The sequence below is a fragment of the Heptranchias perlo genome, chromosome X (assembly GCF_035084215.1).
Source record: "Heptranchias perlo isolate sHepPer1 chromosome X, sHepPer1.hap1, whole genome shotgun sequence".
Taxonomy (NCBI): Eukaryota; Metazoa; Chordata; class Chondrichthyes; order Hexanchiformes; family Hexanchidae; genus Heptranchias; species Heptranchias perlo.
Window position 1 is genome coordinate 1,125,526 of NC_090370.1, and position 27,647 is coordinate 1,153,172.

A 27,647-nucleotide genomic window follows, 5' to 3' on the forward strand; every position below is an offset into this window, starting at 1 on the left:
TTGGACTCGGCCGTTGTTGTCGCGCGTCCATTGATGTCGCGCGTCCATTGATGTCGCGCGTCCATTGTTTCCTTTCTTGCCCCTCCCCTCCCCTCCCACTCCGTCCCCTCCCACTCCCAACCCGTCCCCTCCCACTCCCAACCCGTCCCCTCCCACTCCCCTCGCACCCCCAACCCGTCCCCCTCCTCAATAAGCTTCTTCCTCAAGGATCAGACGGATGGGTAAAGCCAGCGGGACATTCATCGCCATCCTTGGGATCTCCGTCTCCTCCCCCCAACCGCCCCCCCTCCCGCGGAGAAAGGGGAGCGAGGGGGCGGGCAGGCGTGGGAGGGAGGGAGGGAGGGGGAGGTGTTGCCGCCGTCTCGGCCGACGGCGGCCGTCAACCGAAGTAGGGGAGGTCGCTGTGGAAGTTGTAATCTGGGCACACCTTCTGCACCAGTTTGTAGTCCGTGCTGTAGAAAATGAGGAAGATGCAGATGACCTTGAAGGGTTTGGCGCACAGCCAGGCCGCGTGGTTCTGGGTGTGCTCGGTGAAGCAGGTCTGAGACGGGTCGTAGAGGCAAGGTCGGTTCTTTTTGGCATGGTTGTGTCTTTTCGTACTCCACGTGGCAGTTGAACATCTGGGAGCCCCTGGCCTCCAGGGCAGTCTGCTGCACCAGGTTGAACGCCACCAGCCTGGTGGGGGGCACGATGCTGACCGAGACGTTGCCCAGGCTGGACGAGTTGTGCCGGAAGTAGACGCTGAAAGTACCGTTGACGTGGTCCACGATCTTACCGGTCACCAGGAGGCTGAACTTGACCGTCTTGACGTTGATGTAGAAGTCGCCCCAGCCGAAGATCTTCTTGCTCTTCCCAGCTTTGAGCGGGGGCTTCCGGCGGGGAGCGGCCGGCAGCCCGCGTCAACTGGCTCCGGTTGGCCGGCCACTCCCACCGGTCAGCGGGCGGGCCGCGAGACCGGGGGGCTCCTGGACAAACAGGCGGAGGGGGCTGAAGGGCAGAGCCTGGTCCTCACCGTAGCCGAGGTTATTCACGCTGGTGAGGAAATTCAAGAACCGAACGCTCCTGGTCACATGGTCTTCGGTGGATACGACCTGTCAATTTCGACAAATAAGAGGCAGGAGTCAACAAGGACGGACGGACAGGCAGACAGACACAGGCAGACAGACACAGGCAGACAGACACAGGCAGACAGAAAGACAGGCCACTCGCCAACCAATGAAGTACTTTTTTTTGAAGTGCGGTCACCTGTTGTGATTTGGGAAACGCGGCAGCCGATTTGCGCACAGCAAGATCCCACAAACAGCGACGTGGTAAATGACCCAGATCATCAGTTTTTTTTCAAGTGATGTTGGTTGAGGGATAAATATCGGCCCCAGGACACCGGGGAGAACTCACCCCCCCCTGCTCTTCTCCGAAATAGTGGCCGTGGGATCTTTTACACCCACCCGAGAGGGGCAGACGGGGCCTCGGCTTAACGTCTCATCCGAAAGACGGCACCTCCGACAGTGCGGCGCTCCCTCAGTACGGACCCTCCGACAGTGCGGCGCTCCCTCAGTACCGACCCTCCCACAGTGCGGCGCTCCCTCAGTACCGACCCTCCGACAGTGCGGCGCTCTCCCTCAGTACCGACCCTCCGACAGTGCGGCGCTCCCTCAGTACCGACCCTCCGACAGTGCGGCGCTCCCTCAGTACCGACCCTCCGACAGTGCGGCGCTCCCTCAGTACCGACCCTCCGACAGTGCGGCGCTCCCTCAGTACCGACCCTCCGACAGTGCGGCGCTCCCTCAGTACCGACCCTCCGACAGTGCGGCGCTCCCTCAGTACCGACCCTCCGACAGTGCGGCGCTCCCTCAGTACCGACCCTCCGACAGTGCGGCGCTCCCTCAGTACCGACCCTCCGACAGTGCGGCGCTCCCTCAGTACCGACCCTCCGACAGTGCGGCGCTCCCTCAGTACCGACCCTCCGACAGTGCGGCGCTCCCTCAGTACCGACCCTCCGACAGTGCGGCGCTCCCTCAGTACCGACCCTCCGACAGTGCGGCGCTCCCTCAGTACCGACCCTCCGACAGTGCGGCGCTCCCTCAGTACCGACCCTCCGACAGTGCGGCGCTCCCTCAGTACCGACCCTCCGACAGTGCGGCGCTCCCTCAGTACCGACCCTCCGACAGTGCGGCGCTCCCTCAGTACCGACCCTCCGACAGTGAGGCGCTCCCTCAGTACCGACCCTCCGACAGTGCGGCGCTCCCTCAGTACACAAACACCTGGTTCTCCCAATACCTCTAATTTAAAATTATCTGTACCTGCCCTGGGAGTGTTTTGATGGGACAGTGTAGAGGGAGCTTTACTCTGTATCTGACCCTGTACCTGACCCTGGGAGTGTTTGATGGGACAGTGTAGAGGGAGCTTTACTCTGTATCTAACCCTGTACCTGCCCTGGGAGTGTTTGATGGGACAGTGTAGAGGGAGCTTTACTCTGTATCTGACCCTGTACCTGACCCTGGGAGTGTTTGATGGGACAGTGTAGAGGGAGCTTTACTCTGTATCTAACCCTGTACCTGCCCTGGGAGTGTTTGATGGGACAGTGTAGAGGGAGCTTTACTCTGTATCTGACCCTGTACCTGACCCTGGGAGTGTTTGATGGGACAGTGTAGAGGGAGCTTTACTCTGTATCTCACCCTGTTCCTGCCCTGGGAGTGTTTGACGGGACAGTGTAGAGGGAGCTTTACTCTGTATCTAACCCTGTACCTGCCCTGGGAGTGTTTGACGGGACAGTGTAGAGGGAGCTTTACTCTGTATCTAACCCTGTACCTGCCCTGGGAGTGTTTGATAGGACAGTGTAGAGGGAGCTTTACTCTGTATCTAACCCTGTACCTGCCCTGGGAGTGTTTGATGGGACAGTGTAGAGGGAGCTTTACTCTGTATCTAACCCTGTACCTGCCCTGGGAGTGTTTGACGGGACAGTGTAGAGGGAGCTTTACTCTGTGTCTAACCCTGTACCTGCCCTGGGAGTGTTTGATGGGACAGTGTAGAGGGAGCTTTATTCTGTATCTAACCCTGTACCTGCCCTGGGAGTGTTTGATGGGACAGTGTAGAGGGAGCTTTACTCTGTGTCTAACCCTGTACCTGCCCTGGGAGTGTTTGATGGGACAGTGTAGAGGGAGCTTCACTCTGTATCTAACCCTGTACCTGCCCTGGGAGTGTTTGATGGGACAGTGTAGAGGGAGCTTTACTCTGTATCTAACCCTGTACCTGCCCTGGGAGTGTTTGATGGGACAGTGTAGAGGGAGCTTTACTCTGTATCTAACCCTGTACCTGCTCTGGGAGTGTCTGATGGGACAGTGTAGAGGGAGCTTTACTCTGTATCTAACCCTGTACCTGACCCTGGGAGTGTTTGATGGGACAGTGTAGAGGGAGCTTTACTCTGTATCTAACCCTGTACCTGCCCTGGGAGTGTTTGATGGGACAGTGTAGAGGGAGCTTTACTCTGTATCTAACCCTGTACCTGACCCTGGGAGTGTTTGATGGGACAGTGTAGAGGGAGCTTTACTCTGTATCTAACCCTGTACCTGCCCTGGGAGTGTTTGATGGGACAGTGTAGAGGGAGCTTTACTCTGTATCTAACCCTGTACCTGCCCTGGGAGTGTTTGACGGGACAGTGTAGAGGGAGCTTTACTCTGTATCTAACCCTGTACCTGCCCTGGGAGTGTTTGATAGGACAGTGTAGAGGGAGCTTTACTCTGTATCTAACCCTGTACCTGCCCTGGGAGTGTTTGATGGGACAGTGTAGAGGGAGCTTTACTCTGTATCTAACCCTGTACCTGCCCTGGGAGTGTTTGACGGGACAGTGTAGAGGGAGCTTTACTCTGTGTCTAACCCTGTACCTGCCCTGGGAGTGTCTGATGGGACAGTGTAGAGGGAGCTTTACTCTGTATCTAACCCTGTACCTGACCCTGGGAGTGTTTGATGGGACAGTGTAGAGGGAGCTTTACTCTGTATCTAACCCTGTACCTGACCCTGGGAGTGTTTGATGGGACAGTGTAGAGGGAGCTTTACTCTGTATCTAACCCTGTACCTGCCCTGGGAGTGTTTGATGGGACAGTGTAGAGGGAGCTTTACTCTGTATCTAACCCTGTACCTGACCCTGGGAGTGTTTGATGGGACAGTGTAGAGGGAGCTTTACTCTGTATCTAACCCTGTACCTGCCCTGGGAGTGTTTGACGGGACAGTGTAGAGGGAGCTTTACTCTGTGTCTAACCCTGTACCTGCCCTGGGAGTGTCTGATGGGACAGTGTAGAGGGAGCTTTACTCTGTATCTAACCCTGTACCTGACCCTGGGAGTGTTTGATGGGACAGTGTAGAGGGAGCTTTACTCTGTATCTAACCCTGTACCTGACCCTGGGAGTGTTTGATGGGACAGTGTAGAGGGAGCTTTACTCTGTATCTAACCCTGTACCTGCCCTGGGAGTGTTTGATGGGACAGTGTAGAGGGAGCTTTACTCTGTATCTAACCCTGTACCTGACCCTGGGAGTGTTTGATGGGACAGTGTAGAGGGAGCTTTACTCTGTATCTAACCCTGTACCTGCCCTGGGAGTGTTTGACGGAACAGTGTAGAGGGAGCTTTACTCTGTATCTAACCCTGTACCTGCCCTGGGAGTGTTTGATGGGACAGTGTAGAGGGAGCTTTACTCTGTATCTAACCCTGTACCTGCCCAGGGAGTGTTTGATGGGACAGTGTAGAGGGAGCTTTACTCTGTATCTAACCCGATCTGGTGGTGAAAGAGTTAATGAATGTGCCCTGTCTGGTTCCGTCAGGAGATATCTGCGGTTTAATGGACTCTCCACACAGACGGGGCTCGTCTCATGACTGAGGAGACTGACTGGGCTCATCATTCAGTGTCTGAGGGAGGTGTATGGTCCACTGCTCAAACTCATTTACCCAGAAGAGATTTGTCATGCAGCAGCTCGATGCAAACTAGAAGGGAGGGAGAGAAGGAAGGGAGGGGGGGTGGAAAGAGAGAGAAGGAGGGAGAGAAGGAAGGGAGGGAGAGAGGGGGAAGAGAGAGAAGGAGAGAGGGAAGGAAGGGAGGGAGGGGGAAGAGAGGGAAGGAAGGGAGGGAGGGGGAAGAGAGGGAAGGAAGGGAGGGAGGGGGAAGAGAGGGAAGGAGAGGGAAGGAAGGAGGGAGGGAAGGAGAGGGAAGGAAGGGAGGGAGGGAGGGAGGGGCAAGAGAGAGAGAAGGAAGGGAGGGAGGGAGGGGCAAGAGAGAGAAGGAGAGAGAGAAGGAGAGAGAGGAGGGAGGGAGGGAGGGAGGGGAGAGAGAGAGGAGGGAGGGAGGGAGGGAGGGGAGAGAGAGAGAGGAGGGAGGGAGGGAGGGAGGGGAGAGAGAGAGGAGGGAGGGAGGGGAGGGAGGGGAGAGAGAGAGAGGAGGGAGGGAGGGAGGGAGGGGAGAGAGAGAGAAGGAAGGGAGGGAGGGAGGGAGGGGAGAGAGAGAGAAGGAAGGGAGGGAGGGAGGGGGAAGAGAGAGAGGGAGGGGGAAGAGAGAGAGAGAGGGAGGGGGAAGAGAGAGAGAGAGGGAGGGGGAAGAGAGAGAGAGAGGGAGGGGGAAGAGAGAGAGAGAGGGAGGGGGAAGAGAGAGAGAGGGAGGGGGAAGAGAGAGAGAGAGGGAGGGGGAAGAGAGGAGAGAGAGGGAGGGGGAAGAGAAGAGAAGGAAGGGAGGGAAGGAAAGGAGGGAGGGAGGGGGAAAGAGAGAGAAGGAAGGGAGGGAGGGGGAAGAGAGAGAAGGAGGAGAGAGGGAGGGGGAAGAGAGAGAAGGAGGGAGGGAAGGAGAGGGAAGGAAGGGAGGGAGGGAGGGAGGGGCAAGAGAGAGAAGGAGAGAGAGAAGGAAGGAGGGAGGGAGGGGCAAGAGAGAGAAGGAGGGAGGGAGGGAGGGAGGGAGGGGAGGGGAGAGAGAGAGAAGGAAGGGAGGGAGGGAGGGGAGAGAGAGAGAAGGAAGGGAGGGAGGGAGGGGAGAGAGAGAAGGAGAGAGAGGGAGGGGGAAGAGAGAGAAGGAGGGAGGGAAGGAGAGGGAAGGAAGGGAGGGAGGGAGGGAGGGGCAAGAGAGAGAAGGAGAGAGAGAAGGAAGGGAGGGAGGGAGGGGCAAAGAGAGAGGAAGGAGAGAGAGAAGGAAGGGAGGGAGGGAGGGAGGGAGGGAGGGAGGGAGGGAGGGAGGGAGGGAGGGAGGGAGGGAGGGAGGGAGGGGAGAGAGAGAGAAGGAAGGGAGGGAGGGGGAGAGAGGAGAGAAGGAAGGGAGGGAGGGAGGGGAGAGAGAGAGAAGGAAGGGAGGGAGGGAGGGGAGAGAGAGAGAAGGAAGGGAGGGAGGGAGGGGGAAGAGAGAGAGAGAGGGAGGGGGAAGAGAGAGAGAGAGGGAGGGGGAAGAGAGAGAGAGAGGGAGGGGGAAGAGAGAGAGAGAGGGAGGGGGAAGAGAGAGAGAGAGGGAGGGGGAAGAGAGAGAGAGAGGGAGGGGGAAGAGAGAGAAGGAAGGGAGGGAAGGAAAGGAGGGAGGGAGGGGGAAGAGAGAGAAGGAAGGGAGGGAGGGGGAAGAGAGAGAAGGAAGGGAGGGAGGGGGAAGAGAGAGAAGGAGAGAGAGGGAGGGGGGAAGAGAGAGAAGGAGAGAGAGAGAGGGAAGGGAGGGAGAGGGAAGGGAGGGAGGGGGAAGGGAGGGAGGGGGAAGAGAGGGAGGGGGAGGGAGGGAGGGAAGGGAGGGGGAGGGAGGGAGGGGGAAGAGAGAGGGAGGGAGGGAGGGAGGGAGGGGGAAGAGAGAGAAGGAAGGGAGGGAGGGGGAAGAGAGAGAAGGAAGGGAGGGAGGGGAAGAGAGAGAAGGAAGGGAGGGAGGGGGAAGAGAGAGGGAAGAGAGAGAAGGAAGGGAGGGAGGGGGAAGAGAGAGAAGGAAGGGAGGGAGGGGGAAGAGAGAGAAGGAAGGGAGGGAGGGGGAAGAGAGAGAAGGAAGGGAGGGGGAAGAGGAGAAGGAGAGAGAGAAGGAAGGGAGGGAGGGAGGGAGGGAGGGAGGAAGGAAGGAGGGAGGGGAGGGAGGAAGAGGAAGGGGAAGGGAGGGGGAGGGGAAGGGAGGGAGGGGGAGGGAGGGGGAGGGGAAGGGAGGGGGGAGTGGTAGGGGGAGGGGAGGGGGGGGAGGGGAAGGACGGAGGGAGGGGAGGAGGGAGGGTGGGGAGGGAGGGAGGGAGGGGGAGGGAGGAGGGAGGGAGGGGGAGGGAGGGAGGGAGGGGGAGGGAGGGAGGGAGGGGGAGGGAGGGAGGGAGGGAGGGGGAGGGGGAGGGAGGAGGGAGGGGAAGGGAGGGAGGAGGGAGGGGGAGGGAGGGAGGGAGGGGAAGGGAGGGAGGGGGAGGGAGGGAGGGGGAGGGAGGGAGGGGAAGGGAGGGAGGGGAAGGGAGGAGGGGAAGGGAGGGAGGGAGGGCGAGAAGGAGGGAGGGGAGGGCGAGAAGGGAGGGAGGGCGAGAAGGGAGGGAGGGCGAGAAGGGAGGGAGGGAGAGGAAGAGAGAAGGAGAGAGGGCGAAGAGAGAGAAGGAGAGAGAAGGAAGGGAGGGAGGGGGAAGGGAGAGGAGAGAGAGAAGGGAGGGAGGGAGGGGGAAGAGAGAGGAGAGAGAGAAGGAAGGAGGGAGGGAGGGGGAAGAGAGAGGAGAGAGAGAAGGAAGGGAGGGAGGGAGGGGGAAGAGAGAGGAGAGAGAGAAGGAAGGGAGGGAGGGAGGGGGAAGAAGAGAGGAGAGAGAGAAGGAAGGGAGGGAGGGAGAGAGAAGGAAGGGAGGGAGGGAGCGAGGAGGGAGGGAGGGAGGGAGTTAAGGAAGGAAGAGGGAGTTAAGGAAGGAAGAGGGAGTGAAGGTTAGGAAGGGGGAGGAAGGGGGAAGAGAGAGGAGAGAGAGAAGGAAGGGAGAGAGAGAAGGAAGGAGGGAGGAGGGAGGGAGGGAGGGAGGAGGGAGGGTGGGAGGGAGGGAGGGAGGGAGGGGGAAGAGAGAGGAGAGAGAGAAGGAAGGGAGGGGAAAGAGAGAAGGAAGGAGAGAGAGAAGGAAGGAGAGAGAGAAGGAAGGAGTGAGAGAAGGAAGGAGAGAGAGAAGGAAGGAGAGAGAGAAGGAAGGGGAGAGAGAAGGAAGGGAGAGAGGAAGGGAGGGAGGGAGGGAGGGAGGGAGGGGGGAGGGAGGGAGAGAGAGAGAAAAAAGGTGGAAGGGAAGGTAAAGAAGGAAGGAAAGGAAGAGGGGATGGAGAGGGGAGGGAGGGATGGAGAGGGGGAGGAGGGATGGGAGAGGGGAGGAGGGATGGAGAGGGGGAGGGAGGGATGGATGAGGGGGAGGGAGGGATGGAGAGGGGGAGGGAGGGATGGAGAGGGGGAGGGAGGGATGGAGAGGGGGTGGGAGGGATGGAGAGGGGGAGGGAGGGATGGAGAGGGGGAGGGAGGGATGGAGAGGGGGAGGGAGAAGGGAAGGAGGAGGGGAAGGGAGAAGGGGGGATGAGAGAGAGAGAGAGAAGGAAGGGAGGAAGGGAGGGAGAAAAAAAGGAGGGAGGGAGAGAAAAAAAAGGAGGGAGGGAGAAAAAAAAGGAGGGAGGGAAGGAGGGGGAAGAGAGAGAGACTGAGGGAAGGGGGGAAGGAGGGGAAGGGAGGAAGGGGGGGAAGGGAGGAAGAAGGAAAAAGAGAGAGAGAGAGAGAGCAGCCGTGCGCAAGGAGGGAAGGAGGAAAGAGAGAGAGAAAAGAAAGGAGGGAGGGCAAGGAGGGAAGAAGAGAGAGAGACAGAGGAGGGAGGAAAGGGAAAGGAGGAGCCACTCCCAGCTGGGCTGACCACTCACTGGACCTCGTTCCGTTCCTGGGACCCCCCCCACCTCCCAGGTACCCCTGGACCCCCCCCCCCCCGCCAGGCTCCGACACTCTGTCGAGTCGGTGCGGAGGTGACCGTGCCGAGTCTCTGAGTCCCACTCTCCCGGGCACATCCCTCTCCTCGAGTGAAATAATAAACTGTCCCTCGCTGGGAATCACAGCTCAGCCCAGTCCCCCCTCCCTCGCTCGGTCCCCGTCCCCCCCTCCCCTCGCTCGGTCCCCGTTCCCCCTCCCTCGCTCGGTCCCCGTCCCCCTCCGCCTCCCTCGCTCGGTCACCGTCCCCCTCCCTCGCTCGGTCCCCGTCCCCCCTCCCTCGCTCGGTCCCCGTCCCCCTCCCTCGCTCGGTCCCCGTCCCCCTCCCTCGCTCGGTCCCCCGTCCCCCCTCCCTCGCTCGGTCCCCCGTCCCCCTCCCTCGCTCGGTCCCCATCCCCCTCCCTCCCTCGGTCCCCGCCCGCCTCCCTCGCTCGGTCCCCGCCCGCCTCCCTCGCTCGGTCTCCGTCGGTCTCTCTCGCTCGGTCTCCGTCGGAAGGTCGTGGGTTCGAGCCCCCACTCCAGGGACTAGAGCCCCATAATCCAGGCCGACACTCCCGGTGCAGTACTGAGGGAGCGCCACACTGTCGGAGGGTCAGTACTGAGGGAGCGCCGCACTGTCGGAGGGTCAGTACTGAGGGAGCGCCACACTGTGGGAGGGTCAGTACTGAGGGAGCGCCGCACTGTCGGAGGGTCAGTACTGAGGGAGCGCCACACTGTGGGAGGGTCAGTACTGAGGGAGCGCCGCACTGTCGGAGGGTCAGTACTGAGGGAGCGCCACACTGTCAGAGGGTCGGTACTGAGGGAGCGCCGCACTGTCGGAGGGTCGGTACTGAGGGAGCGCCGCACTGTCGGAGGGTCGGTACTGAGGGAGCGCCACACTGTCGGAGGCTCAGTACTGAGGGAGCGCCACACTGTCGGAGGGTCAGTACTGAGGGAGAGCGCCGCACTGTCGGAGGGTCGGTACTGAGGGAGCGCCGCACTGTCGGAGGGTCGGGTACTGAGGGAGCGCCGCACTGTCGGAGGGTCGGTACTGAGGGAGCGCCGCACTGTCGGAGGGGTCGGTACTGAGGGAGCGCCGCACTGTCGGAGGGTCGGTACTGAGGGAGCGCCGCACTGTCGGAGGGTCTGTACTGAGGGAGCGCCGCACTGTCGGAGGGTCGGTACTGAGGGAGCGCCGCACTGTCGGAGGGTCGGTACTGAGGGAGCGCCGCACTGTCGGAGGGTCGGTACTGAGGGAGCGCCGCACTGTCGGAGGAGGGCGGTACTGAGGGAGCGCCGCACTGTCGGAGGGTCAGTACCGAGGGAGCGCTGCACTGTCGGAGGGTCGGTACTGAGGGAGCGCTGCACTGTCGGAGGGTCGGTACTGAGGGAGCGCCGCACTGTCGGAGGGTCGGTACTGAGGGAGCGCCGCACTGTCGGAGGGTCGGTACTGAGGGAGCGCCGCACTGTCGGAGGGTCGGTACTGAGGGAGCGCCGCACTGTCGGAGTGCCGTCTTTCGGATGAGACGTTAAACCGAGGCCCCGTCTGCCCCTCTCGGGTGGGGTGTAACAGATCCCACGGCCACTATTTCGAAGAAGAGCAGGGGTGGGGAGTTCTCCCCGGTGTCCTGGGGGCCGATATTTATCCCTCAACCAACATCACCAAAAAAGAACATTAACTGTTCATTCATACCTTTTGCTGTTTGTGGGATCTTGCTGTGCGCAAATTGGCTGCCGCGTTTCCTGACATGACAACAGTGCTTTGAAGACTGAGATCGATAGATTTTTTGTTGGGTATCGAGGGACACGGAGCAAAGGCAGGTAAATGGGGTTAAGATGCAGATCGGCCATGATCTGATTGAATCGGGGGCTGAATGGCCTCCTCCTGTTCCTGTGTAAAAGGGTCGAGGGAACAGGAGGAGGCCATTCAGCCCCTCGAGCCTGTTACACAGGAACAGGAGGAGGCCGTTCAGCCCCTCGAGCCTGTTACACAGGAACAGGAGGAGGCCATTCAGCCCCTCGAGCCTGTTACACAGGAACAGGAGGAGGCCGTTCAGCCCCTCGAGCCTGTTACACAGGAACAGGAGGAGGCCCATTCAGCCCCCCTCGAGCCTGTTACACAGGAACAGGAGGAGGCCATTCAGCCCCCCTCGAGCCTGTTACACAGGAACAGGAGGAGGCCATTCAGCCTCTCGAGCCTGTTACACAGGAACAGGAGGAGGCCATTCAGCCCCTCGAGCCTGTTACACAGGAACAGGAGGAGGCCCATTCAGCCCCTCGAGCCTGTTACACAGGAACAGGAGGAGGCAATTCAGCCTTATCCGGCTTCCCCTTAAATCCATCTCCGCTATTCACCTCAACCACTCCATGTGGGAGCGAGTTCCACATTCTCACCACTCTCTGGGTAAAGAAGTTTCTCCTGAATTCCCTATTGGATTTATTAGTGACTATCTTATATTTGTGGCCCCCTAGTTCTGGTCTCCCCCACACAAGTGGAAACATCTTCTCTACGTCTACCCTATCGAACCCCTTCATAATTTTAAACACCTCTATCAGGTCACCACTCAGTCTTCTCTTTTCTAGAGAAAAGAGCCCCAGCCTGTTCAGCCTTTCCTGATAGTTATAACCTCTCAGTTCTGGCATCACCTTGTGAATCTTTTATTGCACCTTCTCCAGTGCCTCTATATCCTTTTTATAATATGGAGACCAGAACTGTGCACAGTGCTCCAAGTGTGGTCTAACCAAGGTATATGGAGACCAGAACTGTGCACAGTGCTCCAAGTGTGGTCTAACCAAGGGATATGGAGACCAGAACTGTGCACAGTGCTCCGAGTGTGGTCTAACCAAGGTATATGGAGACCAGAACTGTGCACAGTGCTCCAAGTGTGGTCTAACCAAAGTATACGGAGACCAGAACTGTGCACAGTGCTCCAAGTGTGGTCTAACCAAGGTATACGGAGACCAGAACTGTGCACAATGCTCCAAGTGTGGTCTAACCAAGGGATACGGAGACCAGAACTGTGCACAGTGCTCCGAGTGTGGTCTAACCAAGGGATACGGAGACCAGAACTGTGCACAGTGCTCCGAGTGTGGTCTAACCAAGGTATATGGAGACCAGAACTGTGCACAGTGCTCCGAGTGTGGTCCAACCAAGGTATATGGAGACCAGAACTGTGCACAGTGCTCCAAGTGTGGTCTAACCAAGGTGTATGGAGACCAGAACTGTGCACAGTGCTCCGAGTGTGGTCTAACCAAGGTATATGGAGACCAGAACTGTGCACAGTGCTCCAAGTGTGGTCCAACCAAGGTATATGGAGACCAGAACTGTGCACAGTGCTCCGAGTGTGGTCTAACCAAGGGATATGGAGACCAGAACTGTGCACAGTGCTCCGAGTGTGGTCTAACCAAGGTATATGGAGACCAGAACTGTGCACAGTGCTCCGAGTGTGGTCTAACCAAGGGATATGGAGACCAGAACTGTGCACAGTGCTCCGAGTGTGGTCTAACCAAGGTATATGGAGACCAGAACTGTGCACAGTGCTCCGAGTGTGGTCTAACCAAGGTATACGGAGACCAGAACTGTGCACAGTGCTCCGAGTGTGGTCTAACCAAATTATATGGAGACCAGAACTGTGCACAGTGCTCCCAGTGTGGGTCTAACCAAGGTATATGGAGACCAGAACTGTGCACAGTGCTCAATCATAGAATCTTGTCACAGGGAGGAGGTGGAGAGAGAGAGAGACGGGAGGGAGGGGAGAGAGAGACGGGAGGGAGGGGGAGAGAGAGACGGGAGGGAGGGGGAGAGAGAGACGGGAGGGAGGGGGAGAGAGAGACGGGGGGGGAGGGGGAGAGAGAGACGGGGGGGAGGGGGAGAGAGAGACGGGGGGGAGGGGGAGAGAGAGACGGGGGGGAGGGGGAGAGAGAGACGGGGGGGAGGGGGAGAGAGAGACGGGGGGAGGGGGAGAGAGAGACGGGGGGGGAGGGGAGAGAGAGACGGGGGGGAGGGGGAGAGAGAGACGGGGGGGAGGGGGAGAGAGAGACGGGGGGGAGGGGGAGAGAGAGACGGGGGGGGAGGGGGAGAGAGAGACGGGGGGGAGGGGGGAGAGAGAGACGGGGGGGGAGGGGGAGAGACAGACGGGGGGAGGGGGAGAGAGAGACGGGGGGGAGGGGGAGAGAGAGACGGGGGGAGGGGGAGAGAGAGACGGGGGGGAGGGGGAGAGAGAGACGGGGGGGAGGGGGAGAGAGAGACGGGGGGGAGGGGGAGAGAGAGAGACGGGGGGGAGGGGGAGAGAGAGACGGGGGGGAGGGGGAGAGAGAGACGGGGGGGAGGGGGGAGAGAGAGACGGGGGGAGGGGGAGAGAGAGACGGGGGGAGGGGGAGAGAGAGACGGGGGGAGGGGAGAGAGAGACGGGGGGAGGGGGAGAGAGAGACGGGGGGAGGGGGAGAGAGAGACGGGGGGAGGGGGAGAGAGAGACTGGGGGGAGGGGGAGAGAGAGAGAGAGACGGGAGGAGGGGGAGAGAGAGAGAGAGATGGAGGAGGGGAGAGAGAGAGAGAGATGGAGGAGGGGGGAGGGAGAGAGAGAGAGAGAGATGGAGGAGGGGGGAGAGAGAGAGAGAGATGGAGGAGGGGGAGAGAGAGAGAGAGATGGAGGAGGGGGAGAGAGAGAGATGGAGGAGGGGGAGAGAGAGAGAGAGAGATGGAGGAGGGGGAGAGAGAGAGAGAGAGATGGAGGAGGGGGAGAGAGAGAGGGAGTGGAGGAGGGGAGAGAGAGAGGAGAGTGGAGGAGGGGGAGAGAGAGAGACGGAGGAGGGGGAGAGAGAGAGACGGAGGAGGGGGAGAGAGAGAGAGACGGAGGAGGGGAGAGAGAGAGAGAGAGATGGAGGAGGGGGAGAGAGAGAGAGAGAGATGGAGGAGGGGGAGAGAGAGAGGGGAGTGGAGGAGGGGGAGAGAGAGAGGGAGTGGAGGAGGGGGAGAGAGAGAGACGGAGGAGGGGGAGAGAGAGAGACGGAGGAGGGGGAGAGAGAGAGACGGAGGAGGGGGAGAGAGAGAGAGAGACGGAGGAGGGGAGAGAGAGAGAGACGGAGGAGGGGGAGAGAGAGAGACGGAGGAGGGGGAGAGAGAGAGACGGAGGAGGGGGAGAGAGAGAGACGGAGGAGGGGGAGAGAGAGACGGAGGAGGGGAGAGAGGAGACGGAGGAGGGGGAGAGAGAGAGACGGAGGAGGGGGAGAGAGAGAGACGGAGGAGGGGGAGAGAGAGAGACGGAGGAGGGGGAGAGAGAGAGACGGAGGAGGGGGAGAGAGAGAGACGGAGGAGGGGGAGAGAGAGAGACGGAGGAGGGGAGAGAGAGAGAGACGGAGGAGGGGGAGAGAGAGAGACGGAGGAGGGGAGAGAGAGAGACGGAGGAGGGGGAGAGAGAGAGACGGAGGAGGGGGAGAGAGAGAGACGGAGGAGGGGGGAGAGAGAGAGACGGAGGAGGGGGAGAGAGAGAGACGGAGGAGGGGGAGAGAGAGAGACGGAGGAGGGGGAGAAGAGAGAGGACGGAGGAGGGGAGAGAGAGAGAGACGGAGGAGGGGGAGAGAGAGAGACGGAGGAGGGGGGAGAGAGAGAGACGGAGGAGGGGGAGAGAGAGAGACGGAGGAGGGGGAGAGAGAGAGACGGAGGAGGGGGAGAGAGAGAGACGGAGGAGGGGGCGAGAGAGAGACGGAGGAGGGGGCGAGAGAGAGACGGAGGAGGGGAGAGAGAGAGAGAGACGGAGGAGGGGGGCGAGAGAGAGACGGAGGAGGGGGCGAGAGAGAGGACGGAGGAGGGGGAGAGAGAGAGAGACGGAGGAGGGGGGAGAGAGAGAGAGACGGAGGAGGGGGGAGAGAGAGGGACGGAGGAGGGGAGAGACGGAGTGGAGGAGGGGGAGAGACGGAGTGGAGGAGGGGGAGAGACGGAGTGGAGGAGGGGGAGAGACGGAGTGGAGGAGGGGGAGAGACGGAGTGGAGGAGGGGGAGAGACGGAGTGGAGGAGGAGGGGAGAGACGGAGTGGAGGAGGGGGAGAGAGAGACGGAGGAGGGGGAGAGAGAGGGATGGAGGAGGGGGAGAGACGGAGTGGAGGAGGGGGGAGAGACGGAGTGGAGGAGGGGGAGAGACGGAGTGGAGGAGGGGGAGAGAGAGAGAGAGAGACGGAGGAGGGGGAGAGACGGAGTGGAGGAGGGGGAGAGACGGAGTGGAGGAGGGGGAGAGACGGAGTGGAGGAGGGGGAGAGACGGAGTGGAGGAGGGGGAGAGACGGAGTGGAGGAGGGGGAGAGACGGAGTGGAGGAGGGGGAGAGACGGAGTGGAGGAGGGGGAGAGACGGAGTGGAGGAGGGGGAGAGACGGAGTGGAGGAGGGGGAGAGAGAGACGGAGGAGGGGGAGAGAGAGGGATCGGAGGAGCGGGGAGAGACGGAGTGGAGGAGGGGGAGAGACCGGAGTGGAGGAGGGGGAGAGACGGAGTGGAGGAGGGGGAGATGAGAGAGAGAGACGGAGGAGGGGGAGAGACGGAGTGGAGGAGGGGGAGAGACGGAGTGGAGGAGGGGGAGAGACGGAGTGGAGGAGGGGGAGAGACGGAGTGGAGGAGGGGGAGAGACGAGGGAGGAGGGGGAGAGACGGAGTGGAGGAGGGGGAGAGACGGAGTGGAGGAGGGGGAGAGACGGAGTGGAGGAGGGGGAGAGAGACGGAGTGGAGGAGAGCTTTCGGGCGGGATTGAAGTGACCGAATTTGAAGAACTGCACCATTGGCCGGAAAGCACTACGGGACGTCCCGAGACGGTGAGAGGGCCTGGACACTCGGATCCCCACCATTGCCAACAGCCGAGAGATCTCTGCTTCGCCTCGATTGGAGCCCAGGTCTCGAGGGGAGGTTGCGGTCGGCGGGGAGGAGGGGGGAAGGGGAGCAAGAGGGCGGCTGCCGAGACCCCCAGGCAGCAAACTTGTGCTTTTCCATCGAACGCGTCCCACCTCCGCCTCCCGATCGATGAATCCCAAATCTAGAAAACGAGGCATAAATTGGCAAAGTCGCTTGACAGGGAGAAAGATATCAGGAGAGGGGGAAGTGAAGCAGCCAGTCCTGTCCCTCGGTGCCCTCGAGAGTTCCATCTGAATAATTATTGCCCTTAGGCGGGACGGGAGCTTATTGTGCAGAGAGATTATCGCCTGCTAACTCACTGGCTGCTTTATTAAGCTTTCCATTATCTTAGATTCCCTCCAACTCCTGGATCATTTAAATGAATTAGCTTCCAACACGCTGTCAGAATCTTATGGTATTTCAAACCGGCTGTACGAGTATCTCCCCCTGCAGTAAAATGCATGATTCACTGACACATTGCGTCAGGGGAAAAGGAGAGTAAAAGGATGAGGGGGGAGAGAGAGAGAGAGAGAGAGAGAAAGGGAAGAAAATAAAAATGTGCCCTCAGCTTCCGTTCCCCGTCTCCACCCCCACCCTGCCTCAGACCATCCGCCGCTGAGACCCCTCGTCCGTGCCCCCTGTCCCCTCCGGACTCGACCATCCCAATGCTCTCCTGTGCACAGTGCTCCAAGTGTGGTCTAACCAAGGTATATGGAGACCAGAACTGTGCACAGTGCTCCAAGTGTGGTCTAACCAAGGTATACGGAGACCAGAACTGTGCACAGAGCTCCAAGTGTGGTCTAACCAAGGTATACGGAGACCAGAACTGTGCACAGAGCTCCAAGTGTGGTCTAACCAAGGGATATGGAGACCAGAACTGTGCACAGTGTTCCAAGTGTGGTCTAACCAAGGGATATGGAGACCAGAACTGTGCACAGTGCTCCAAGTGTGGTCTAACCAGGGTATCTGGAGATCAGAACTGTGCACAGTGCTCCAAGTGTGGTCTAACCCAAGTATATGGAGATCAGAACTGTGCACAGTGCTCCAAGTGTGGTCTAACCAAGGTACATGGAGACCAGAACTGTGCACAGTGCTCCAAGTGTGGTCTAACCCAAGTATATGGAGACCAGAACTGTGCACAGTGCTCCAAGTGTGGTCTAACCAAGGTACAAGGAGACCAGAACTGCGCACAGTGCTCCAAGTGTGGTCTAACCCAGGTATATGGAGACCAGAACTGTTCACAGTGCTCCAAGTGTGGTCTAACCCAGCTATATGGAGACCAGAACTGTGCACAGTGCTCCAAGTGTGGTCTAACCCAAGTATACGGAGACCAGAACTGTGCACAGTGCTCCAAGTGTGGTCTAACCAAGGTATACGGAGACCAGAACTGTGCACAGTGCTCCAAGTGTGGTCTAACCCAAGTATATGGAGACCAGAACTGTGCACAGTGCTCCAAGTGTGGTCTAACCAAGGTATATGGAGACCAGAACTGTGCACAGTGCTCCGAGTGTGGTCTAACCAAGGTATATGGAGACCAGAACTGTGCACAGTGCTCCAAGTGTGGTCTAACCAAGGTATATGGAGACCAGAACTGTGCACAGTGCTCCAAATGTGGTCTAACCAAGGTATATGGAGACCAGAACTGTGCACAGTGCTCCAAGTGTGGTCTAACCAAGGTATATGGAGACCAGAACTGTGCACAGTGCTCCAAGTGTGGTCTAACCAAGGTATATGGAGACCAGAACTGTGCACAGTGCTTAATCATCGAACCTTGTCACAGAAGGAGGGGAGGAGAGGGCGAGAGGAGGAGACGGAGGACGCCTCCCATCTTTCCACCCTCCAAGCTCATCCCAAACTCTGCTGCCCCCCGTATCCTAACTCGCACCGAGTCCCGTTCGCCCTTCACCCCCTGTGCTCGCCGACCTGCATCGTCTCAACGGTCTGGCGAACGCCTCGATTTTAAAAATTCTCATCCTCGTCTTCAAATCCCCTCCATGGCCTCCTCGCTCTCTCCTCCCCTCCCTATCTCTGTGACCTCCTCCAGCCCCTACGACCCCCCCCCAGATCTCTGCGCTCCTCCAATTCCGGCCTCTTGTCCATCCCCCCCGATTTCCATCGCTCCCACCATCGGCGGCCGCGCCTTCAGCTGCCCGGGCCCCGAAGCTCTGGAATTCCCTCCCTCAACCTCTCCGCCTCGGGAACGGGACTGGGTGCGGGGGAGCAAGCAGAGTTTTGGACAACGATGATTGGGAGTAAGGAGTTGTTGTGGGGAGGGCAACGTTAAATCGAGCTTCCAGCCGCCAATTCTAGTTAAAAAGATCCCACGGCCACTATTTCGAAGAAGAGCAGGGCGGGGGGGGGAGGGGCGGGGGGTGGGGGGGGGGGGGGGGAGGGGGAGGGGGAGTTCTCCCCGGGTGCCCTGGGGGCCGATATTTTACCAACATCACTTTAAAAAAAAAACACAGGTTATCTGGTCATTTATCACATCGCTGTTTGTGGGATCTTGCTGTGCGCAAATTGGCCGCCGCGTGTCCCCACATCACAACAGAGGCCGCGCTTCAAGAAAAATGAAAGCACTTTGTTGACCGTGAGACATGCTTTGGGACGTCCCGAGCCAGTGAGAGGCCCCCGGGTATAAATGGGAGTTTGTTCTTATTCCTGATTGTATTCGGTCTTTGAGATTTCGAGTCCGAAAATTTTCAACTGCTTTTCGAGTTATGGAGGGAGCCTGTTTGTGGTAAATTATGGAAATTCCGCAGAGCTCGGAGCTGGTGATAATCCTGAATGTAACAGGCACTAATTACGAGACTCTCAGTTCCCCTGTTAATAACACCCCAGGCACAGCACGCCTGATGCAGTCCTTTTAACACCTTCACATAACGGCCCCTGCGCACAACAGACGCAGACACACACACAGACAGGCGCGCAGACGCAGACAGAGACGCAGACCGCACACACACACACACACACACACACACACACACACACACACACAGAGAGGCGGGCAGACAGAGACGCAGACCTCACACAGACACAGACACACACAGAGACAGGCGCGCAGACGCAGACGCACAGACACAGGCACAGGCACAGGCCGCACACAGACACAGACGCACACATTAAGGGAGGCTTAACCTGTGCGTACCTGCCCCTGGGAGTGTTTGATGGGACAGTGTAGAGGGAGCTTTACTCTGTATCTAACCCTGTACCTGCCCTGGGAGTGTTTGATGGGACAGTGTAGAGGGAGCTTTACTCTGTATCTAACCCTGTACCTGACCCTGGGAGTGTTTGATGGGACAGTGTAGAGGGAGCTTTACTCTGTATCTAACCCTGTACCTGCCCCTGGGAGTGTTTGACGGGACAGTGTGGAGGGAGCTTTACTCTGTATCTAACCCTGTACCTGCCCTGGGAGTGTTTGATGGGACAGTGTAGAGGGAGCTTTACTCTGTATCTAACCCTGTACCTGCCCTGGGAGTGTTTGATGGGACAGTGTAGAGGGAGCTTTACTCTGTATCTAACCCTGTACCTGCCCTGGGTGTGTTTGACGGGACAGTGTAGAGGGAGCTTTACTCTGTATCTAACCCTGTACCTGACACTGGGAGTGTTTGATGGGACAGTGTAGAGGGAGCTTCACTCTGTATCTAACCCTGTACCTGACCCTGGGAGTGTTTGATGGGACAGTGTAGAGGGAGCTTTACTCTGTATCTAACCCTTGTACCTGCCCTGGGAGTGTTTGATGGGACAGTGTAGAGGGAGCTTTACTCTGTATCTAACCCTGTACCTGCCCTGGGAGTGTTTGATGGGACAGTGTAGAGGGAGCTTTACTCTGTATCTAACCCTGTACCTGCCCTGGGAGTGTTTGATGGGACAGTGTAGAGGGAGCTTTACTCTGTATCTAACCCCGTACCTACCCCTGGGAGTGTTTGATGGGACAGTGTAGAGGGAGCTTTACTCTGTATCTAACCCCGTACCTGCCCCTGGGAGCGTTTGACTGTCAAAAGCAGAAAACTAATCTGCATTTGTCCGAACGCTGAAATTTCTGACCTTGATCGAGAAGCAGGACAATGTTTATCAGCGAGAGTTTCGATAATTAACGCTGAAGGTGACGTTTAAACGATGGTCTGTGTTTCAGTCGTTTAAACGATGGTCTGTGTTTCAGGTACATCACCCTGGGAGTCTGTTCCCCCTCACCAATTCCAAGCAGCTGGTTTCAAAGAATTCATGAGCAAGAGCTGTGAGACTAAGTGCATACTTCAGGACGAGCAATGCACTTTATTATTGAATCTGCTCCCACCGCCCGTTCAGGCAGCGCATTCCAGATCAGAACAACTCGCTGCGTAAAAAAAACATTCTCCCCCCCCCTCTGGTTCTTTCCCCGATTATCTTAAATCTGTGTCCTCTGGTTACCGACCCTCCTGCCAGTTGGAAACAGTTTCTCCCATCGACTCGATCAAAACCCCTCGTAATTTTGATCACCTCTATTAAATCTCCCCCTTAACCTTCTCTGCTCTAAGGAGAACAATCCCAGCTTCTCCAGTCTCTCCGAGTAACTGAAGTCCCTCATCCCCGGTACCGTTCTGGCAAATCTCCTCCTGCACCCTCTCCGAGGGCCTGGACATCCTCCCTAAAGTGCGGTGCCCAGAATCGGACACAATATTTATCCCTGAAACAGCCTTTTTTAAGGATTTAACTTCCTTCCCTCTGTTTATAAAGCCGAGGATCCTGCGTGCTTTCTCTTTCCAAAATTGCCTTCTCAACTTGTCCTGCCACCTTCAAAGATTTGTGTGCATACGTCCCCCCAGGTCTTGTGTGCATACAAGCCCCCCTCACCCCCAGGTCCTGTGTACATACACTCCCAGGTCTCTCTGTCCCTGTACTCCCTTTTAAATTGTACCATTTAGTTTATATTGCCTCTCCTCATTCTTTCTACCGAAAAATGCAATCATTTCACACCTGCACGGGTTCGAAACGCAGTTCCGTGTGTGTGTGTGTGTGTGTGTGTGTTTTTTTTTGTTAAATCCCCTCGCTACAAATTAATGGCATTCATTAAAATAACAGCCGGTAGCAAGGACGTCTGTCGTTGGAAGCTTCTGGAAGCTGCGACAACTGCGAGCAGGCAGAAGCTACGAGAACCACATCGGAACAGACTGAACCGAGATTACGAGCATCAAATAAAAAAAAAACGCACGCGCGCACGTGTCGCAATTGCTCGCAGCCCCGGCAACATCGCGACGCGCGTCTTCACCGGCAACGGGCGGTGGGTCCCGTTACCTCGGCAGACGCGGCGGCCATTTTGCGCACAGCGAGATCCCGCGAGCCGCGGTCAGACGAACGATCGGGCGATCTGTTTTTTTTTTTGGTTGAGGGATAAATATCGGCCCCAGGACACCGGGGAGAACTCCCCCCTGCTCTTCTCCGGCGCTCCCTCAGTACTGACCCTCCGACAGTGCGGCGCTCCCTCAGTACTGCCCCTCCGACAGTGCGGTGCTCCCTGGGAACCAAAGTGGACTGAATGAAGAGCTCCCATAATCCGGGCCGACACTCCTGGTGCCAGTACTGAGGGAGCGCCGCACTGTCGGAGGGTCATACTGAGGGAGCGCCGCACTGTCGGAGGGTCAGTACTGAGGGAGCGCCGCACCGTCGGAGGTCAGTACTGAGGGAGCGCCGCACCGTCGGAGGGTCAGTACTGAGGGAGCGCCGCACCGTCGGAGGGTCAGTACTGAGGGAGCGCCGCGCCGTCGGAGGGTCAGTACTGAGGGAGCGCCGCGCCGTCGGAGGGTCAGTACTGAGGGAGCGCCGCGCCGTCGGAGGGTCGGTACTGAGGGAGCGCCGCGCCGTCGGAGGGTCGGTACTGAGGGAGCGCCGCGCCGTCGGAGGGTCGGTACTGAGGGAGCGCCGCGCCGTCGGAGGGTCGGTACTGAGGGAGCGCCGCACTGTCGGAGGGTCAGTACTGAGGGAGCGCCGCACTGTCGGAGGGTCAGTACTGAGGGAGCGCCGCACTGTCGGAGGGTCAGTACTGAGGGAGCGCCGCACTGTCGGAGGTGCCGTCTTTCGGATGAGACGTTAAACCGAGGCCCCGTCTGCCCCCTCTCGGGTGGACGTAAAAGATCCCACGGCCACTATTTCGAAGAGGAGCGGGGAGGTGGGGGGGGGGGGGTGGAAGTTCTCCCCCGGTGTCCTGGGGGCCGATATTTGTCCCTCGACCAACATCACTAAAAAAAAAACCCAGATTATCTGTGTCATTTATCACATCCCTGTTTGTGGGATCTTGCTGTGCGCAAACTGTCTGTCGCGTTTCCTACATTACAAGAGTGACCGCACTTCGAAAAAAAAAATGTACTTCATCGGCTGAAGAGCGGTTTGGGACGTCCCGAGGTCCCGAGGTGGGGGGGGCCGGGTAAATGGGAGTTCTCTCTCCCTTGACATTTAGCGGCTGAAACCTGGGCTGTAAACTCCATCGGACTCCCCTTGATGCGGACATCACGTATGGAGGAACTGCACCGTCCACCGCAATGCACGGGCGCCTAACGCTCCCCTCGGCAGCTCACGGCCCCCCTCAGACGCACACACCCCCAAAACCCCCCCCCCCACCACCTCCCGCCGCACTCCGATGGGCAGAGTCTGAAATCTCCAAGCGGTCTGCTGACTTGTGGAATTGAGTTATACTGTCACAGCCGCCAGGAAGCGCTCAGCGCCGCCCGCCGCCCCGCCGCCCCCCACTGCAACGGGCTGAACGCCCACTCTTCCAACCCGAGACGGACAGCACCACACTATTCGACAACGGGAAGCATCACCCACGAGTCGACACAGCGGCACCCCGCCCGCCCCCCCGCCCCCCATCAATCTGTGGGGGTCAAACGCCAGGGTGGTTTTATTCCAAACCCGTTTTTTAAAAAAAATGTAAGGAATGTAAGGAATCATTGCAAAGGGCAAGGCCATTCGGCCCATCGCTCCAGGGCCGGTGCTATCTCCCTTACTCCAAACCTTTATCTAATTCCCTTTCTCCTGCAACGTTCACTCTGGGGACGCGGGCGTCGCTGGGAAGGCCGGCATTTAACGCCATCTACCCTGTGCGTGAGCCCCTTATAGCAACCGCCCACACCCCCCCCGGCTCCGCACCCCCTCCAAGGCCGACTTATCCTCCCCCTGAGGTGCGGAGCCCAGAACCGGACGCAGCATCTCCGCGGGGACGGGGTCTGAATCAGAGCTCGGTGCGACCGAGAGCAGCTTCTTCTCACTGCAATCCTGCCCGGGATTAATGGACATGAATTAGCTGCTCAATAACCAGGAATTAAATTAGGATAATCACCCATAATAAAATATCCTCTGATTGTGGGGCTGTGTCGACCGTTATCAGCCCCCAGGACAGTGTCGCCCACTTAACCCAGCCTTCTGAGGGTGAAAGGCTTTAATTGCTCGCTGTATTGTTGCTATGGTAACTGGTTGCACTTCACGTCTTGGCGTGCTGGGACCCCCTGCCGTCTTGGACCAGCGATGGTGGCAGACCTGGACACATCTCTCACCTCCCCCCCCCGTTCCCACTCTCCCACCTTTCCGTTCTGTTCTCGTTCACTTCTCTCTCTCTCTCTCTGTTTCATAATTTCCCCCTCTTTTATTTCCCCTCTCACTCTCCGTTCATCCGTGTCCTCCCCCCCTCTCCGTTCCTCCTCCCCCCCTCTCCGTTCCTCCTCCCCCCCCTCTCCGTTCCTCCTCCCCCCCTCTCCGTTCCTCCTCCCCCCCTCTCCGTTCCTCCTCCCCCCCCTCTCCGTTCCTCCTCCCCCCTCTCCGTTCATCCTCCCCCCCTCTCCGTTCATCCTCCCCCTCTCCGTTCCTCCTCCCCCTCTCCGTTCCTCCTCCCCCCCCTCCGTTCCTCCTCCCCCCCTCTCCGTTCCTCCTCCCCCCCTCTCCGTTCCTCCTCCCCCCCTCTCCGTTCCTCCTCTCCGTTCGTCCTCCCCCCCCTCCGTTCCTCCTCCCCCCCTCTCCGTTCGTCCTCCCCCCCTCTCCGTTCCTTCACTCTGTTCATCCTCCCCCTCTCTGTTCCTCCTCCCCCTCTCCGTTCCTTCACTCCGTTCCTCCTCCCCCTCTCCGTTCCTTCACTCTGTTCATCCTCCCCCTCTCCGTTCATCCTCCCCCTCTCCGTTCATCCTCCCCCTCTCTGTTCATCCTCCCCCTCTCCGTTCCTTCACTCTGTTCCTCCTCCCCCTCTCCGTTCCTTCACTCTGTTCCTCCTCCCCCTCTCCGTTCCTTCACTCTGTTCATCCTCCCCCTCTCCGTTCATCCTCCCCCTCTCTGTTCATCCTCCCCCTCTCCGTTCCTTCACTCTGTTCCTCCTCCCCCTCTCCGTTCCTTCACTCTGTTCCTCCTCCCCCTCTCCGTTCCTTCACTCTGTTCCTCCTCCCCCCTCTCCGTTCATCCTCCCCCTCTCTGTTCCTCCTCCCCCTCTCTGTTCCTCCTCCCCCTCTCTGTTCCTCCTCCCCCTCTCTGTTCCTCCTCCCCCTCTCTGTTCCTCCTCCCCCTCTCCGTTCCTTCACTCTGTTCATCCTCCCCCTCTCCGTTCATCCTCCCCCTCTCTGTTCATCCTCCCCCTCTCCGTTCATCCTCCCCCTCTCCGTTCCTTCACTCTGTTCCTCCTCCCCCTCTCCGTTCCTTCACTCTGTTCATCCTCCCCCTCTCCGTTCATCCTCCCCCTCTCTGTTCCTCCTCCCCCTCTCCGTTCCTTCACTCTGTTCATCCTCCCCCTCTCCGTTCATCCTCCCCCTCTCTGTTCCTCCTCCCCCTCTCCGTTCCTCCTCCCCCTCTCCGTTCCTTCACTCTCCGTTCCTCCTCCCTCTCTTGCTCTCCATTCCTTCTTTCTCTCGCTCTCTCCACTCTCGCTGCTTTTCATTCCTTTTCTATCTATCTCTCTCTCTCTCTCTCTCTATTCTTCACTTTCTACTGCTCTCCGTTCCTTCTCTCTCTCCGTTCGTTCTCTCTTTCTCCCATCACTCTCCCTCTTTATTCCTTCTCAATCTGTTCTTGTCTCCACTGTTCAATCACACCCAACTGTGTCTCAACACTGGCTTTTTCTTTCAGTCTCTCACACACTCTGTCCATCTCTCTCTCCAATCTCGAACACACTCTGTCCATCTCTCTCTCCAATCTCGAACACACTCTGTCCATCTCTCTCTCCAATCTCGAACACACTCTGTCCATCTCTCTCTCCAATCTCGAACACACTCTGTCCATCTCTCTCTCCAATCTCGAACACACTCTGTCCATCTCTCTCTCCAATCTCGAACACACTCTGTCCATCTCTCTCTCCAATCTCGAACACACTCTGTCCATCTCTCTCTCCAATCTCGAACGCACTCTGTCCATCTCTCTCTCCAATCTCGAACGCACTCTGTCCATCTCTCTCTCCAATCTCGAACACACTCTGTCCATCTCTCTCTCCAATCTCTAATGCACTCTGTCCATCTCTCTCTCCAATCTCTAACGCACACTGTCCATCTCTCTCTCCAATCTCTAAAGCACTCTGTCCATCTCTCTCTCCAATCTCTAAAGCACTCTGTCCATCTCTCTCTCCAATCTCTAACGCACTCTGTCCATCTCTCTCTCCAATCTCTAACGCACTCTGTCCATCTCTCCTTTCCTTCGATCAATAATACATTCTGTCCATCGCTCTCTTTCTTTAAAGTCTAACACACTGTTCATTTCATAGAATGATAGAATCTCACTGTACAGAAAGAGGCCATTCGGCCCATCGTGTCTGTGCCGGCCCTTTGAAAGAGCTCTCCAATTAGTCTCACTCTAGCTATCTCACTCTTCCCCCACCCCCCTGCTCTTTCCCCGTAGCCCTGCATTTTTTCCCCCTTCGAGTATTTATCCAATTCCCTTTTGAAAGTTATTATTGAATCTGCTCCCACCGCCCTTTCAGGCAGCGCGTTCCAGATCAGAACAACTCGCTGCGTAAAAAACATTCTCCTCATCTCCCCCCTCTGGTTCTTTTGCCAATTATCTTAAATCTGTGTCCTCCGGTTACCGACCCTCCTGCCAGTGAGAGACAGTTTCTCCCCATCGACTCTATCAAAACCCCTCGTGATTCTCCCTTTCTTCAATCTGTCACAGTCTCTGTCCATCTCTCTCAGTTCTTCAATCTCTAACACACTCTGTCCATCTCTCTCAGTTCTTCAATCTCTAACACACTCTATCCATCTCTCTCAGTTCTTCAATCTCTAACACACTCTATCCATCTCTCTCTGTCCTTCAGTCTCTAACACATTCTGTCCATCTCCCTCAGATCTTCAATCTCTAACACGATCTATTCTGTTCCTGATCCCTCGATTCCCTGATTCCATTTAATCTCGCTCTCTCTCCCCGTTTCTTTCTCCCTCTCATTCTCAGCCTCTCTTTCTCTCTCTGCCTCCGTGTGTGTGTCTCTCTCTATTTCTCTCTCCCTCTCTTTCTTTCTTTCCTCTCTGCCTCTCCCCTCTCTCGGTCTCCCTCTCTTTCTTTCCTGTCTCTTTCTCCCTCTCTCTCTCTGCCTCTTTCTCTCTCGGTCTCCCTCCTTGTGTCTCTTTCTTGCCTGCCTCTTTCTCTCTGCCTCCTTCCTTGTGTGTCTCTCTTTCTTTCCTGCCTCTTTCTCTCTCTCTCTGCCTCTTTCATGTGTCTCTCTATCTCTCTTTCCCTGCGTGTGTCTCTCTCTCTTTCCCTGTCTCTCTTTCTCTCTCTTTGCCTCTTTCCCTGTCTCTCTTTCTCTCTCTCTCTGCCTCTTTCCCTGTGTCTCTGCCTCTTTCCCTGTCTCGCTCTCTTTCCCTGTCTCGCTCTCTTTCCCTGTCTCGCTCTCTTTCCCTGTCTCGCTCTCTCTCTGCCTCTTTCCCTCTCTCTTTCTGCCTCTTTCCCTGTCTCTCTCTCTCTCTGCCTCTTTCTCTCTCTTTGCCTCTTTCCCTGTCTCTCTTTCTCTCTCTCTCTGCCTCTTTCCCTGTGTCTCTGCCTCTTTCCCTGTCTCGCTCTCTTTCCCTGTCTCGCTCTCTTTCCCTGTCTCGCTCTCTTTCCCTGTCTCGCTCTCTCTCTGCCTCTTTCCCTCTCTCTTTCTGCCTCTTTCCCTGTCTCTCTCTCTCTCTGCCTCTTTCTCTCTCTCTGCCTCTTTCCCTCTCTCTCTCTCTCTGCCTCTTTCTCTGCCTCTTTCCCTGTCTCTCTCTCTGCCTCTTTCCCTGTCTCTTTCCCTGTCTCTTTCCCTCTCTCTCTGCCTCTTTCCCTCTCTCTCTGCCTCTTTCCCTCTCTCTCTGCCTCTTTCCCTCTCTCTCTCTCTGCCTCTTTCCCTCTCTCTCTCTGCCTCTTTCCCTCTCTCTCTCTCTGCCTCTTTCCCTCTCCCTCTCTGCCTCTTTCCCTCTCCCTCTTTCCCTCTCTCTCTCTCTCCCTCTTTCCCTCTCTCTCTCTCTGCCTCTTTCCCTCTCTGCCTCTTTCCCTCTCTCTCTCTCTCTGCCTCTTTCCCTCTCTCTCTCTCTCTGCCTCTTTCCCTCTCTCTCTCTCTCTGCCTCTTTCCCTCTCTCTCTCCCTGTCTCTCTCTCTGCCTCTTTCCCTCCCTCTCCAATCCCTGACATTAAACACACTCCCAATCTCCGGATCAGTAAAGTTTTAGTGAAGTCTCACTCACCGGGTGCAGGAGACAGTGGAGGAGAATCAGAGGGAGGCGAATTCTTTGCTTCATGCCGAGACCTGCCTGTTTATCCCTGGCCCGGGGGAGAGGAGAGGAGGGGGTGAGGGGGTTGGAGGGGGAGAGGGGGGAGAGGGGGAGTGTCTGCTGGCTCTGGCTGGGCTGCTGGCGGACCCTCGCCCTCTTCATCCAGCGGAGCAGAGAGACTGAGCTCCGGCTCCCCGCCCCGTCACTGCGCAAACTCCAGACACATCCCTCAACACACCCACATCTGGGG

At 58.0% G+C, this 27,647-nt stretch overlaps 1 pseudogene; it reads right to left on the reverse strand.

The window, feature by feature from the left end:
* Positions 1-14: 14 nt before the first annotated feature.
* LOC137306926 (neurexophilin-2-like) lies at positions 15-27,597 on the reverse strand (annotated as a pseudogene).
* Between the last annotated feature and the right edge of the window lie 50 nt (positions 27,598-27,647).